This window comes from Podarcis filfolensis (assembly GCF_964270895.1).
Source record: "Podarcis filfolensis genome assembly, chromosome: 17".
Lineage (NCBI taxonomy): Eukaryota > Metazoa > Chordata > Lepidosauria > Squamata > Lacertidae > Podarcis > Podarcis filfolensis.
In genome coordinates, this window is record NC_139621.1 from 1,211,695 (window position 1) to 1,225,337 (window position 13,643).

Here is a 13,643-nt window from a genome sequence, read left to right on the forward strand (position 1 = left end):
TGATGTGTCAGGATGCAAAGGCTGTTGTTTCACGGCAGGGCAAGATAGAGGGTGTCAGTGCCTTGAAGGCTGCGGCAGACACACAGCAGCCCCAAGCAGCTGCAGCCAAAGCCCTGCTCCCCAGCTGTCTCCCACTGGGTGTGCAGCACCATGCTGAACAGAAGATCAAAAGGCTGCCTTGTATATGCTGCCATCTCTTGCACTGAGATGGCAGCTCATTGTCCTAAGCCACAGCCTCTGAGCCTTGCTTGAATCACCCGGGTCCATGTGCTCCGGGCATCACTTTCAATGGAATGAATGGCCTGTTGGTTTGCAAGGATACTTGCCACCCAACTTGACTTTGACTGAACCACTGCATAGTTCTCCTTTCTACTTGCTTTAATTGTTAGCCAAAGAGGCAGCCATGCTAGTCTCTGGCAGCAGCAAAACCAACAAACACTTTGTGTCATCTTAATACAGAGATGGGAAGCTACCCCCCACCCCCGGGTGCTGTTGAACTCTCATCAGCTCCAGTCAACATGGCCAGTGCTCAGGGATGAAAGGAACTGTAGACCAGAGACATCTGGAGAGAACAAGGTTCCCCAATCCTTGCATTGAAGGTTAACGCAGCATCACCTATCCTTTGCCAGCATGCTGGCAGGGGCAGAGGGGAGAGGTAGTCTGAAACTCCTGGAAGGTACCAGGTTGGCAAAAGTGGTTGCAAAGGGTCACTGTGTTTGCTTGCCAAACCTTTCAGCTTGAATTTTATTGTCAGAAAATGCCCTTTTTTGCATTTCTTTCCCCGTAAACCCCAGCCATTACGTTCCCTCCCCACCCACTTTTATACTCACATGGATATATTTGTGCCTACTGAGGATTACACTTCATCCATCCATGGACTCAGCGACCACCAAAAGCTTGTGCCATGGTAGAGCTGTTAGTCTTTCAGAAGCCACAAGGCATTTCCACGCTTCTGCTGCAATTGAAGGCAGGCATGAGCACGTGTGTGCTCTGATTCCACAGTGTTGTGAATGTGTGCACTACACATCCTGAGTGGTTGGGAGGAGGGATGGGGTACAAATCCATTTTTATTGTAAGATGCTTAAATGATTTTGAAAATTATATTAAGAGTCATTAAAAAAATATTTTTAAAAATCATATTCCAGTTATTCCTTCATAAAACTTAGGGAAGTGCTGGGTGAGATCCCATGGACAGTAATACTAAAAGGAAAGGGGGTTCATGATGGCTGGGAGTTTGTTAAGAGGGAGATAGTAAAAGCACAACTTCAGGCAATACCAATGAGACGGAAACATGGAAGGTGCCTAAAGAAGCCAGGGTGGCTATCTAAAGAACTTTTAACTGAGTTAAGATTTAAAAAGGATGTGTACAAAAAATGGAAAAGGGGGGAAACCACCAAAGAGGAATTCAAACAAATAGCCAGTACGTGTAGACACAAAGTCAGAAAAGCTAAAGCACAGAATGAACTCAGGCTTGCTAGAGAGGTTAAAAGCAACAAAAAAGGCTTTTATGGGTATGTTCGTACCAAAAGGAAGAACAAAGAAACAGTGGGGTCAATCAGAGGAGAAGATGGTGAAATGCAAACAGGGGACACAGAGAGGGCTGAATTCCTCAATGCCTTCTTTGCCTCAGTCTTCTCCGATAAAGAAAACAATGCCCGACCTGAAGAATTTGGAGCAAATGATTCAGCAGAGGAAACACAGCCCAGAATAACTAAGGAGATAGTACAAGAATACTTGGCTAGTTTAGATGTATTCAAGTCTCCAGGGCCAGATGAACTGCATCCAAGAGTATTAAAAGAACTGGCAGATGTGATTTCAGAACCACTGGCAGTCATCTTTGAGAATTCCTGGAGAACAGGCGAAGTCCCGGCAGACTGGAGGATGGCAAATGTTTTCCCTATTTTCAAAAAGGGGAAAAGAGAGGACCCAAATAATTATCGCCCAGTCAGTCTGACATCAATACCAGGGAAGATTCTGGAGCAGATCATTAAGCAAACAGTCTGTGAGCACCTAGAAAGGAATGCTGTGATCACCAATAGTCAGCATGGAATTCTGAAAAATAAGTCATGTCATACTAACCTGATCTCATTTTTTGACAGAATTACAAGCCTGGTAGATGAAGGGAACGCAGTGGATTTAGCCTACCTTGATTTCAGCAAGGCATTTGACAAGGTGCCCCATGATATTCTTGTAAAGAAGCTGGTAAAATGCGGTCTTGACTATGCTACCACTCAGTGGATTTGTAACTGGCTGACTGACCGAACCCAAAGGGTACTCATCAATGGTTCCTCTTCATCCTGGAGAAGAGTGACTAGTGGGGTGCCACAGGGTTCTGTCTTGGGCCCGGTCTTATTCAACATCTTTATCAACAACTTGGATGATGGACTCAAGGGCATCCTGATCAAATTTGCAGATGACACCAAACTGGGAGGGGTGGCTAACACCCCAGAGGACAGGATCACACTTCAAAATGACCTTGACAGATTAGAGAACTGGGCCAAAACAAACAAGATGAATTTTAACAGGGAGAAATGTAAAGTATTGCACTTGGGCAAAAAAAATGAGAGGCACAAATACAAGATGGGTGACACCTGGCTTGAGAGCAGTACATGTGAAAAGGATCTAGGAGTCTTGGTTGACCACAAACTTGACATGAGCCAACGGTGTGACGCGGCAGCTAAAAAAGCCAATGCAATTCTGGGCTGCATCAATAGGAGTATAGCATCTAGATCAAGGGAAGTAATAGTGCCACTGTATTCTGCTCTGGTCAGACCTCACCTGGAGTACTGTGTCCAGTTCTGGGCACCACAGTTCAAGAAGGACACTGACAAACTGGAACGTGTCCAGAGGAGGGCAACCAAAATGGTGAAAGGCCTGGAAACGATGCCTTATGAGGAATGGCTAAGGGAGCTGGGCATGTTTAGCCTGGAGAAGAGGAGGTTAAGGGGTGATATGATAGCCATGTTCAAATATATAAAAGGATGTCACATAGAGGAGGGAGAAAGGTTGTTTTCTGCTGCTCCAGAGAAGCGGACACGGAGCAATGGTTCCAAACTACAAGAAAGAAGATTCCACCTAAACATTAGGAAGAACTTCCTGACAGTAAGAGCTGTTTGACAGTGGAATTTGCTGCCAAGGAGTGTGGTGGAGTCTCCTTCTTTGGAGGTCTTTAAGCAGAGGCTTGACAACCATATGTCAGGAGTGCTCTGATGGTGTTTCCTGCTTGGCAGGGGGTTGGACTCGATGGCCCTTGTGGTCTCTTCCAACTCTGTGATTCTATGATTCCTATTTACTAGGGGCAGCTTTTATTTTCTGCTTTCCTGTCCCAGGTAAACTAATGCCCCCTATTTTTGCTTTTTTTTGGGGGGGATGCCTTTTAATATTTTTTGTTAGTAGAAAATGCAAGAGCTATAGTTCTGTAGCAGTCTTCCCTAAGCTGTGCTGGGATCAATGGGAGTTGTAGTTCAAAACAGCCGGCAGGCACCAGGTTGGTGTAGCCTGTTCTGCAGTGTTGAGTTCCCTCCCCAGGAGGGAAATCTCTGAGCAGAGCATATATCTTGTCTCTAGTGCACATGCGATGGCATGTGCACGCTTGAACACTAAGTCACCATACACCACACAGCCTGCTGTTCCATCCATTGCACCTGCTGAAGTCTATTTTGAACTGCCAACTACAGAACAAACATGTCTCTTTCTTTCTTTTTCTACTGTATTTGCAAAACCAAAAGAAGAAACACCATCTTGGCTTTTAAGTTAGTGCAGAGCAAATGGATACAGCAGGCGGCAGGCAGAGAAAAGCCTTTGGCAGCGTGGAATGATGGGTGCAGGGAGGATAATGATGCATGTCATGAAAAAACAGGATGTGAGGGGAGAAGATTGCAAGCCTGGCCTTGCTTTCTTTTGTGAACTGGCGGAGAGTATACTGGCACCATTTCTGCAGGAGGCATAAGGCAAAATGGCAACAGGGAGCATTGTTTCACCAAGGATGTTCAGGTAGCTGAAGGAAGACCCTGAGCTTCTTCCCTCGCAGCCATCTTGGCCCCCTGCTGTCTTCTACCAGGGCAGCTTCACAGGCAGTGCAGCAGTTTGGGTACCAAACTCCCCTGGGAGCAGGATGCCAGGCACCAGATTCCCCAGCACAGCCAGGCAGTTGGTGGGCAGGGTATTCTGCTCACAAATGACACTCTGCTCATGCCAAGAGGGCCAGGGGAAGAAACTCTGCGGGTGTTCAGAAGCCCTCACCGCTCCCATATGCTAAAATAATTATAGGCAAAATGTGACAACTCTACTGCTGAGCACTGAGGCATGGGAGGGCGGCTGCCTTAGAGTAGAAGATGTTTCTGGAGGAATTTGTCTATAATTATTGATCATTCTTCCAAGGAACCTCTGATAAACACGGAAGAAATCCTACAGTTCCGAGAAAGACTGCTTAAAACCCGCAGAGCTAAGAGGTATCAACCTGCAGTCTAAGGGCCTACTCCTGTAACAACCATTTAGTTGTGCCACAGTTGTGTGCAAAAGTTTGTTATTCCTAGTGTTTGTTCACATTCCTGCCTTACAAGAGACATTGTCCCCACCCCCAAGCATTGCACAGGTCTTTCCCTGCTAGCTGTTCACATCAGCATGGCTTCATTAGGGTCAGATTTGGTGCTGCTGCTTGTGTACGCTCCAGGGCACCAATGTGTTTACACAAGGTGTTCACACCTTGGCTATCAACAAATTAGGATCAGCTAAGGACCTCAATTAGCATGAAGCTGGTTTGAGAAACAACATGTCAGACAGGAATATTTTATAACCGTTTGGGATACAGATGCAGTTTGTTGTGTGAACAGGGCTTAAATCTCCAGAACTGGAAATGTAGTGAGGGCACAGTAAACAGGAGTGTGGACACAACCCTGGCCTGTAAAAAGCACTGGCTGACATGGGCAGAGTTTGCTTTCAAGCACTCATTGGGAGGTGCTTGCCTGGGAAATGAATCTTCCCAGCATGTGGTTAAGAAAACAAGTCCTGCATATGTTGGCGGATGCGCATGGGGCTGGTTTTCCATAGGCAGGAAGTCCACACTGCTGAAGTGGTAGTGAGAACCGGCCTTGGCTCTGAAGACTACAATTCCCAGGATACTCCAGGAGAGGAAGCAGTGATGGGGGGTGGGGAGAGAAAATGTAAGGTTATAAAGGCTGTGGAAAGAAAATAATAATTGGGACTAGAGCTTCTCTGTCTGGAAGACATAAAACGCTTCTATATCCCAGCTCTGTGGTTAAGGCTGCATGCAAACCATATATATAATGTAGATGGCTCCACACTGAAAATAATAATGGGAACTGTAGTTTACCATCACAGAGCTACAAGCACCCTCAACAAACTATGGTTCCCAGGACTCTTTGAGGGAAGCCGAGACATGTAGGCAGCCCATGCTTGCCAAGGTTAGAGTGGCCATTTTTATTTTAAAAATTATGATACTTGGGTGGGGAAGCTGGGAAGCCTCATGCACAAGAGCAGCAGCAGCAAATATATTTTAATAATAATAATAATAATAAAACAACTCCTATGTCTGGTGCTGGTAAATAAAGTGGACTAAGCCTCTAGGGACTTAGGAAGCTTCTTTGAACTGTGCCAGACCATTGGTGTGTCTAGCCTGGTACTGTCAGCACTGACTGGCAGCAACAAAGGACATGGGGGTGCTGAGGACTGAGGCTGGGACCCTGGACGTGCAAAGCAGCTGCTCCAGTGCTGCAGCCATTGTTGCGCTCCTGCGTAGAATTTGTTGCAGGGTGAATGAGCTGTGTAAAGAGATGGTGGTTAAAGTAACGTAAAGTAAAGTAAAGATGCTCTCTTGCTCTGTAACCCACTCATCTTACCTTGGCCTTAACAGAGCCTGTGGAGGGTTATTATTATAGGATGCTGAGGGACCACCCTCATGCACCCCCATCTCTTTCGTGTAGCCAGAGGCGGCTCTACTATGAGGCAGAGTGAGGCTGCCAACTCTGGCAGCAGATGGGGAGGGAAGCAGGCAAGATGTTGATGCCAGAGCTGCGCATGCCCTGAAGAGCGAGCTTGCTTCCGCTCTAGCGCAGAGGAGGATGCTGTCCCCTCGCCAGTGCTGAAGTAAAATTCAGCTGCCTTTCCAGTTTAAATGCGGGTGGAGTGAAGGATCTTGTCTTCAGCCTCTGGCAGCAAAATGTCTTGGGCTGCTCTGCATGCAGCCATTTGTGAAATGGCCTGTTGGGGCTGAGCACAACCATGTGGATCAATCTTCTAAGCACACATAAGTTGTGCCTTTACTCTGACTCTGTCTTAATCTGCCCCCCTCTTCTTCAAAAAGTCCCATCTTCCCTGACCTTTGGCCATGCTGACTGAGGCTGATGGGATTTGGAGTCCAACGACATATCAGAGGCCACAGGTTCCCCTCTCCCTGATCTAGGCCAAATGGATGTGATGGAAGAGATCCATATTGGATCTCCTGATGTTTTTCTGTTGTTTTTACTTTACTGCAGCCACAGGAGATCTCTAATTTTGATGGTGTCTTAGACTGTTACATGCTGTACCATTTCCCTCACCAAACTCATGCCCACCTGAAGCTGTGCTAATTCTACCAAGGTGGGGAAAATATAGTGGCAGGGGGGTGGGCATGTAGGACAGGGAAACACCACTGTGGGGATGCAGGGGCTAAACAGCTCTACTCAGTGCTGCTGCACAGATCAAAATGGGAGCTTCTCTGTGGCTATTTTAAAATCCAAGCAAAAAACAATACACTGAGCCTCTGTGTCCCCTTCCCCCTTCTCTTTATCCATCTTGCCCCTCTCCTTTCTTAGGAAACCAATTCAATATTTTTTTAGTTGGCTAATCACCCACCTTTTAAGCAATTGAAGAATTAATTACAAAGTTCAATGTAAATAATTTCAGTGGTAAAAACTGCTATTTAAGGGCCTTTCTGAGCTATCGAGGGAAATGCAAGATAATTGAATGAATGAAGCTCTCTGTTTTACTGTTTCCTTTTGGAAGGCAATATTTGCTTTTTGTCAAGCTTGATTACAGAAACATCCCAAAATCAAAACAGCCTCTTAAAATAAATATGTTCCTTCAGCTCTCAGTCCTAACTAAATTTGAGCCCCCCCCAGTTCATAACTTGGGTATGGGGAGGGGGTGGCAACCTGTGACACTTCATATATATTGCTGGACTGTCGCTCCCATCATCCCTGACCATTGGGCATGCTGGCTGGGACTAGTGGGACTTGGAGTCCAACAGCATCTGGAGGAGACCAGGTCCCCCATTTTTACTTTAGTTGATATGCCTGCTGATTAAATTTGGAGTCCTTCTTTTTGCTTTCTCTTTCCAAAAGATGGCTGTGGTAGCACAGTTCTTGAAATCCTGCCTTAGGGCAGGCTTTGTGACTCACCAGTAAAAACCAGCGCTCAGCTGGTATTTCAAAGGCACACTCCCTTCCTACCCTCATTTTACCTGGCCTAATAATAACTAAAGCATTGCTTTGCTTTGTTTATTGCTTGCCAGTTGCACCTGTTGAATTTCTGTCTGTCAAAGAGGCAGGAAACTTGAGGGGAGGAGGGGAGGAAGCTGCAGCATATATAACAGCAGGATGCATAAGCCTTCATGACCTGATCTCTTGTGTTTGAGGGGACTAAGATCCCATACATCTGCTTTCCACATGCAGGTAGAACCAAGTGTGGAATAAGCTCATGGAATCCAATGGACTGTGCCTCTTCAGTCTCTGGATGGACTGAAGGCTCCCCTATGTGAAAGATTCCCTGTAATTAGAAAACTAATGTTGCAGCGGAAGTTTTGGAGTCTTCTCTATGGGTTCAGAAACCTCTCTTCTGATATCAAAGTTTTCTGAAGGCCCAGTCAAACTCCATACCTCTTCAGATTCCTCAAAGAAAGCTCTCCTTTTATGGGGAGGCATTAGCTAGAAGGAACCCACCCCTTGTTTCAAAAAATTCCCGTTGCGCAAACAGTGCACCTTATCTCCATCCAGCCAACTGGAACAGCAGTCTAACTAGATCGCTTCAGCCTTTCCAGAGCACCCCTCCTTCCTGCCTACTTGCAGAAACAGAGGTCCTGTCTACACATGCTACAGAATGCGATGATGGAGGTGATGGAGCAAATTTATGAATGGTCCCTTAACGCTCTGCGTATACAGTGATTGCCACCCTTTAGGTCTGTGGGCGCAGGTGTGTATTTGAGTGAGTGCCTTGGGTGCCACCCCCTGTCAGGGAACTGCCATCAGGAAGTGAAAGGGCTCACAGAGGTTGGGAGAGACTTATCAGCTGAGGAGGGAACCAGCAGGGGGAGAGAAGGAGCTCCAAGGGAAAGTGAGTCGGAGGGATGGCTCAGAGACACTTCCAGCGAAAACAGTGGGGAAGTTTCAGGACCTCCTATAGGGACACCCACTCCTCGCCGGAAACTGTCGCGCCAAGAGTCCAGAAGGCGCGTTTCCGTTAAGGAGCTTTTATGCTGGAGGAAATTCCGTAAACGCCCACTGTCGGATTCTACCAGCGACTGACGGAGCCATGCTTAAGGAGCTCCGTTACAGACAGAGGTTTGTGGACTTAGCCAAACTCTGAGGGACTAAGAATTTCGCGCACAAGCAGCTCATCATCCCATCACACCCCCTCTCTAGTTACTGCTCGCTACCCAGTGAGCCCCCTGCAGAGAGACAGAACGTGCATGCATCCTCACGTCACTTTCCCAAGGGATCTCCGTAAAACCTGGATCTAGTAGAACTAATCTGCTTGAAAAGCCCATAGAGTTGAAAGTGTAAGTGGGAAAGAGCACCACTCTCCCAACTTCCTTCTTCAAGGGAGAAAAAGGTAACCAAGCCCACCCCACATGACCAAGGGGACAGTGAATTGGGAGGGCTCAGAGGTTCTAAGGCAGGCATCCCCAAACTCAGCCCTCCAGATGTTTTGGGACTACAATTCCCATCATCCCTGACCACTGGTCCTGTTAGCTAGGGATGATGGGAGTTGTAGTCCCAAAACGTCTGGAGGGCCAAGTTTGGGAATGCCTGTTCTAAGGGGTACTATCTTGGCACCTAAAGTAGCACCTCTGCCTTTTCCTGGAAGGGATAATCTGTCTTTAACAGGTCTGAAAGGAAGAAATTCAACAGGCAAAACCTTTTCCAGTAGAGGAAAAGCTGTTCTTGTGGCAACATACCTGTTGCATTTCTGTCTATCACAGAGTTGTTATAGGCAAATAAGCCTCCTCCCTAACCAATTTTGCAGGATAGGGAGCTTCTTGCAGTGCAATATGGGTGGATATGTGTGCTTTTTCTCAAAAAGTGAAGAGGGCATTTTCACGTTAGAGTCAGGCTTTGAATAATAGTGCATGTGGCAGCCAAACACTGACACAACACTCAATTTCTATTAAGTAAAGTGTCACATCTTCCAGCATGGAATATGTTCATTCTAATTCCAAAAACAGACAATTTCGCAGATGGGTGATATTTGGTGTGGAGGGAAATGTACTCTGCACATGCTCAGAGGTACTTTTATTATTGTTCCTTATGTTTCAAGTGTGAGCTGGGGCATTTAAACAGGTGCCAGTTTTGAATCCAGGGTATAGCTCTGATCAGCAGCACTGCTCTATGCTAGGGTTGCCAGATGCCAGAGAGGACAGAGCACCTGCATCTTTAACACCTCCTGAAATTTCCTCTTCTGCACAATTATTAGAAATTTTGGAAAGCCCTGTCCTCCCTACTGTATCTGCAGGAGAGTCTCTGCTAGTCTCCCTTCTCTGAAGACAGTAAAATGCAGCAAGTGTGGTGAGAGCCAGTGTGGTGTAGTGGTTAAGAGCGGTAGTCTCGTAATCTGGGGAACCGGGTTCGCGTCTCTGCTCCTCCACTTGCAGCTGCTGGGTGACCTTGGGCCAGTCACACTTCTCTGAAGTCTCTCAGCCCCACTCACCTCACAGAGTGTTTGTTGTGGGGGAGGAAGGGAAAGGAGATTGTTGGCCGCTTTGAGGCTCCTGAAGGGGAGTGAAAGGCGGGATATCAAATCCAAACTCTTCTTCTTCTCTTCTTCAAAATGTGGCTGTAGATGTGAACTGAAGAGAATGTTACTTGTGAGGCACATTGACATAAGAGGAGGCAGCATGTGGCAATCCAGGAGGTGTTGATGTGCTGTCTTCTCCCTGAGGGTGGTGCCTAATGCTTCCATAATGTGTTAGAAGGTATAAAACTACCGGCAGTGAAGACTCTTTAGAGCAGGAGAGTGGATTGCAATTTGATAATGGAGTCTAGGTTAGAGGGTAGGGTTGCCAACTGACCTGACCTGCTTCTCTGCCTTTAAAAGCAGATTGATCTGGAGGAAATGGTAGGCCTTGCAATTCATAACATGGAGCTAAACATCACTGCTGGCTAATGCCTCACGTTAAGCTGCTGTTTGGCGGTGTAATTACTGTGGCAGTTTGAAAAGCTGGCAACTGCAGTTGAGACAGCATATTGAAAAAAATGTTATAGTGACTGTCTTGACGTCTTTGCTGCAGGGAGAAAATGTAATGAAGATGGACAAGGGTAGGCTACAACATCTTGTTTCATTGCATGGGATTGTTGCTTGCAGTTGTCACACAGATAAAGCATCACAGAACATTGTTATATTTAGAGGTGGGGCTTGGACAATTCAGAGAGGTGGTGCTCTGTATTTCAGGAGAGTTCTTCTTCAAAGGCAACCCATTCAATTAAGCAGAACTACATAATAAAAACTTTTTCTGGACTGTACCACATTACACTGCAGCTGGGTTGTGTGTGTGTGTTTTGAATGCACCCCTGTTAAAAGAAACCAGGCTCTCTGCAGGGGTTAAACTGAACAGTTATAAGAGGGTGGTTTTCCATGTGCAGGGAGGTTCACCCAGGGAGAGATCATTCAGACATTTGACCCCATCTGTATCTTGAAGTGCTGCAGTCCTGGAAATACACCACTTGATTCTGCAGGTGTGAAGTGTTGTGTGGTTGACAGCAGTGTTGCATGGAGGTTGTGCTTTGCCAATGTGTTCCACCTGGAGTCGCCAGGTGTTTTGGGGCTCAGTGGGCAGAGCCTGGAAATGAAAGGGTGGTCCTGGCAGTTCAGTGGGTTGATCCCCTCAGGTGTACAACCTGGAGCTTCAGGTGTGGAAACTGATGGGCATAGAGCAAATAAACAAAAGCTCTCCAGCCAAGCAAAAAATGCCACGTCCCCTCGATTCTGGCCCCCCTCTCTCTGCTGCTTCCCTCCTTCCCTTGGAGATCCTGAGAAGATTTGAATCTGCAGGTTCAGATCCACCCCTGAGACCCAGCAGACAGTCACATAGCACTTGGCTTCTTCCCCACAAAATACTGAGAAATGTAATGTGCCAAGGGGAGCTGGGAATTGTAGCTCTGTGAGGGGTAAACTACACTTCCCTGTTTTGGGGGAAGCCATGTGCTTTGACTGCATGGTCTCGATGTGACACTAGTCCTGTTGATGTGGGGGGCAGTTCCTCTGCAAAAAGAAGCTACCTCAGATTTGTAAGTTTGGGTAACAGATGCTTCACCTCAAGAGGACACCCGTCTATCTATATGTCTAAATGCACCATCTCCTTCCTGGATGGGATGGATTTCTGGCCAGGATGTGGGGAATTAGTGGAGCACCGAGATGTGCTCCTCCGTTGTGTGGGCGGCAGGCACACCAAGGTGCAGCAGAGCAGAGAAGAAATCTGGTTTGCAGCAATGCAGAGACAAGGTCCATTCTACGGGAAAGCAGAACAGTGCTAGCACGGTGGATTTGAGTACCCGTACAAGACTGCAGGGACAGTGTGGTGCATTGCAGAGGGCAATGGTTTTAGCAAGCACAAGTCAAAAGCAAAAGGCAGCTATATTATCAGGTTTTGTGCAGTAAAACTCTATCAAGGTAGATGCTGGGGGAGTTGCTTTGCAGTCTTATTCCTCCTCTGATTTTGCTGCAGAATTGCAAGGAGCAAGATGTGCATCCAATGACTATTTCATGATAAGCAGTGCTGCTTGTTAGCAGTGTAGAATGCAGTGCCCTGCAGTAAGAAATAAATTTTCTTATCTGAGAGCTAGGAGCTGTTAGCTAAAATGAATTTTACAGGCGCAACCAGAAATTCTTGCTTTGTGAACATTTGTTGGAACAGGTGGATAACAAGTCAGGGAGGGAAAGAACAAAGCAGAAGGCTGGAGACGGTGTGGTGAGCATTTTCACTGTTTTCCTATTTTCCTATTGTGATCATCATCATTGCCTTTTAAACAACCATCTTAAGGTGATACATGAGAAATATTTATTTATTTTTAAACCACCCTTCACCCATAGATCACAACATAAAAATGAAATATAAAACCACAAATTACATAATAAAAACAAGAACAACCCCCCCAAACCAAAAAACCCCTTCACCACACCCTCACAAACACATTTTAAAAAGGTATAAGATATTAATCGATGGGACGCGGGTGGTGCTGTGGGTTAAACCACAGAGCCTAGGGCTTGCTGATCAGAAGGTCGGCGGTTCAAATCCCCGCGACGGGGTGAGCTCCCGTTGCTTGGTCCCTGCTCCTGCCAACCTAGCAGTTTGAAAGCATGTCAAAGTGCAAGTAGATAAATAGGTACCATTCTGGCGGGAAGGTAAACGGCGTTTCCGTGCGCTACTTTGGTTCGCCAAAAGCGGCTTAGTCATGCTGGCCGCATGACCCGGAAGCTGTATGCCGGCTCCCTCGGCCAGTAAAGCGAGATGAGCGCCGCAACCCCAGAGTCATCCACGACTGGACCTAACGGTCAGGGGTCCCTTTACCTTTAAGATATTAATCAGCCAAAGGCCTGGTTGAAGAGGAATGTTTTCATCTGGCTCCTAAAGGTACATAATGAAGACATCAGCTGAACCTCCCTGGGGAGAACATTCCACAAATGGGGGCCACCGCAGAAAAGGCCCCTTCTCATGTTGCTCCTCTCATGGAGGAGGCGCAGGAAGAAGGGCCTCAGAGGATGATCTCAGGGTCTGGGTCGGTTCATATGGGGAGAGGCGGTCCTTGAGGTATTGCAGTCCTGAGCCGTTTAGGGCTTTATTGGTCAAAACCAGCACTTTGAATTGGACCCAGAAACTACTTGGCAGCCAGTGCAGTCAGGCTAGGATTGGTGATGTATAGATATGCTCTAACCATCTTCCCCCCGTGGGCAACCTGGCCACCAAATTCTGCACCAGCTGAAGTTTCTGAACCATCTTCAAAAGGTTTTTAAAGATTATTAAAAGCAGTTAATTTTAAAGTGCCCTTACGTCTTCTTCTTAAAGAAGCCCACTTTGTTCCTTTCAGTGATATGTGCATGTGTGGCTACACTCTGCACATGTTCAGAAACGCTCAGCCTGACAAACCATTTTTTTTTGAAAACTGAAGTGGGCATTCATTGGAAGACTAGGGCTACATGGCTGTTGTCTGCACTTGGCCCTTGGGACTGGGCCCAGGCCGCACCTCATACTGGTCCTGCTTTCCCTCCTTCTTTAATGGCTTTGCCTGCCTGGAATAGATCCTTGGAAGTCTGATCATGCATTTTGCTTGCCCTGTGGGAGGACAGAAAGATGTGTGGGTAGAAACCAGCCTACTGTACAAAGGTAAAATTCACATGACTTTCTCTTCCAACTTTTGCCTCCCAGAATGGAATGT

General features: G+C 46.8%; 1 protein-coding gene and 1 long non-coding RNA gene across 3 annotated transcripts in view; one reads left to right on the forward strand and one right to left on the reverse strand.

Moving 5' to 3' along the window:
• The window catches only part of LOC310752282, a 40,006-nt gene extending 38,500 nt beyond the window's left edge, over positions 1-1,506 (reverse strand). Inside the window, exon 1 of the long non-coding RNA XR_014542886.1 lies at positions 1,202-1,506. This is a non-coding gene — a long non-coding RNA (uncharacterized lncRNA). The remainder of the gene's footprint in view (positions 1-1,201) is intronic.
• SYN1 (synapsin I) overlaps positions 1-13,643 on the forward strand; it is a 105,933-nt gene that overhangs the window by 7,446 nt on the left and 84,844 nt on the right. The gene's annotated exons all lie outside the window — the stretch shown is intronic.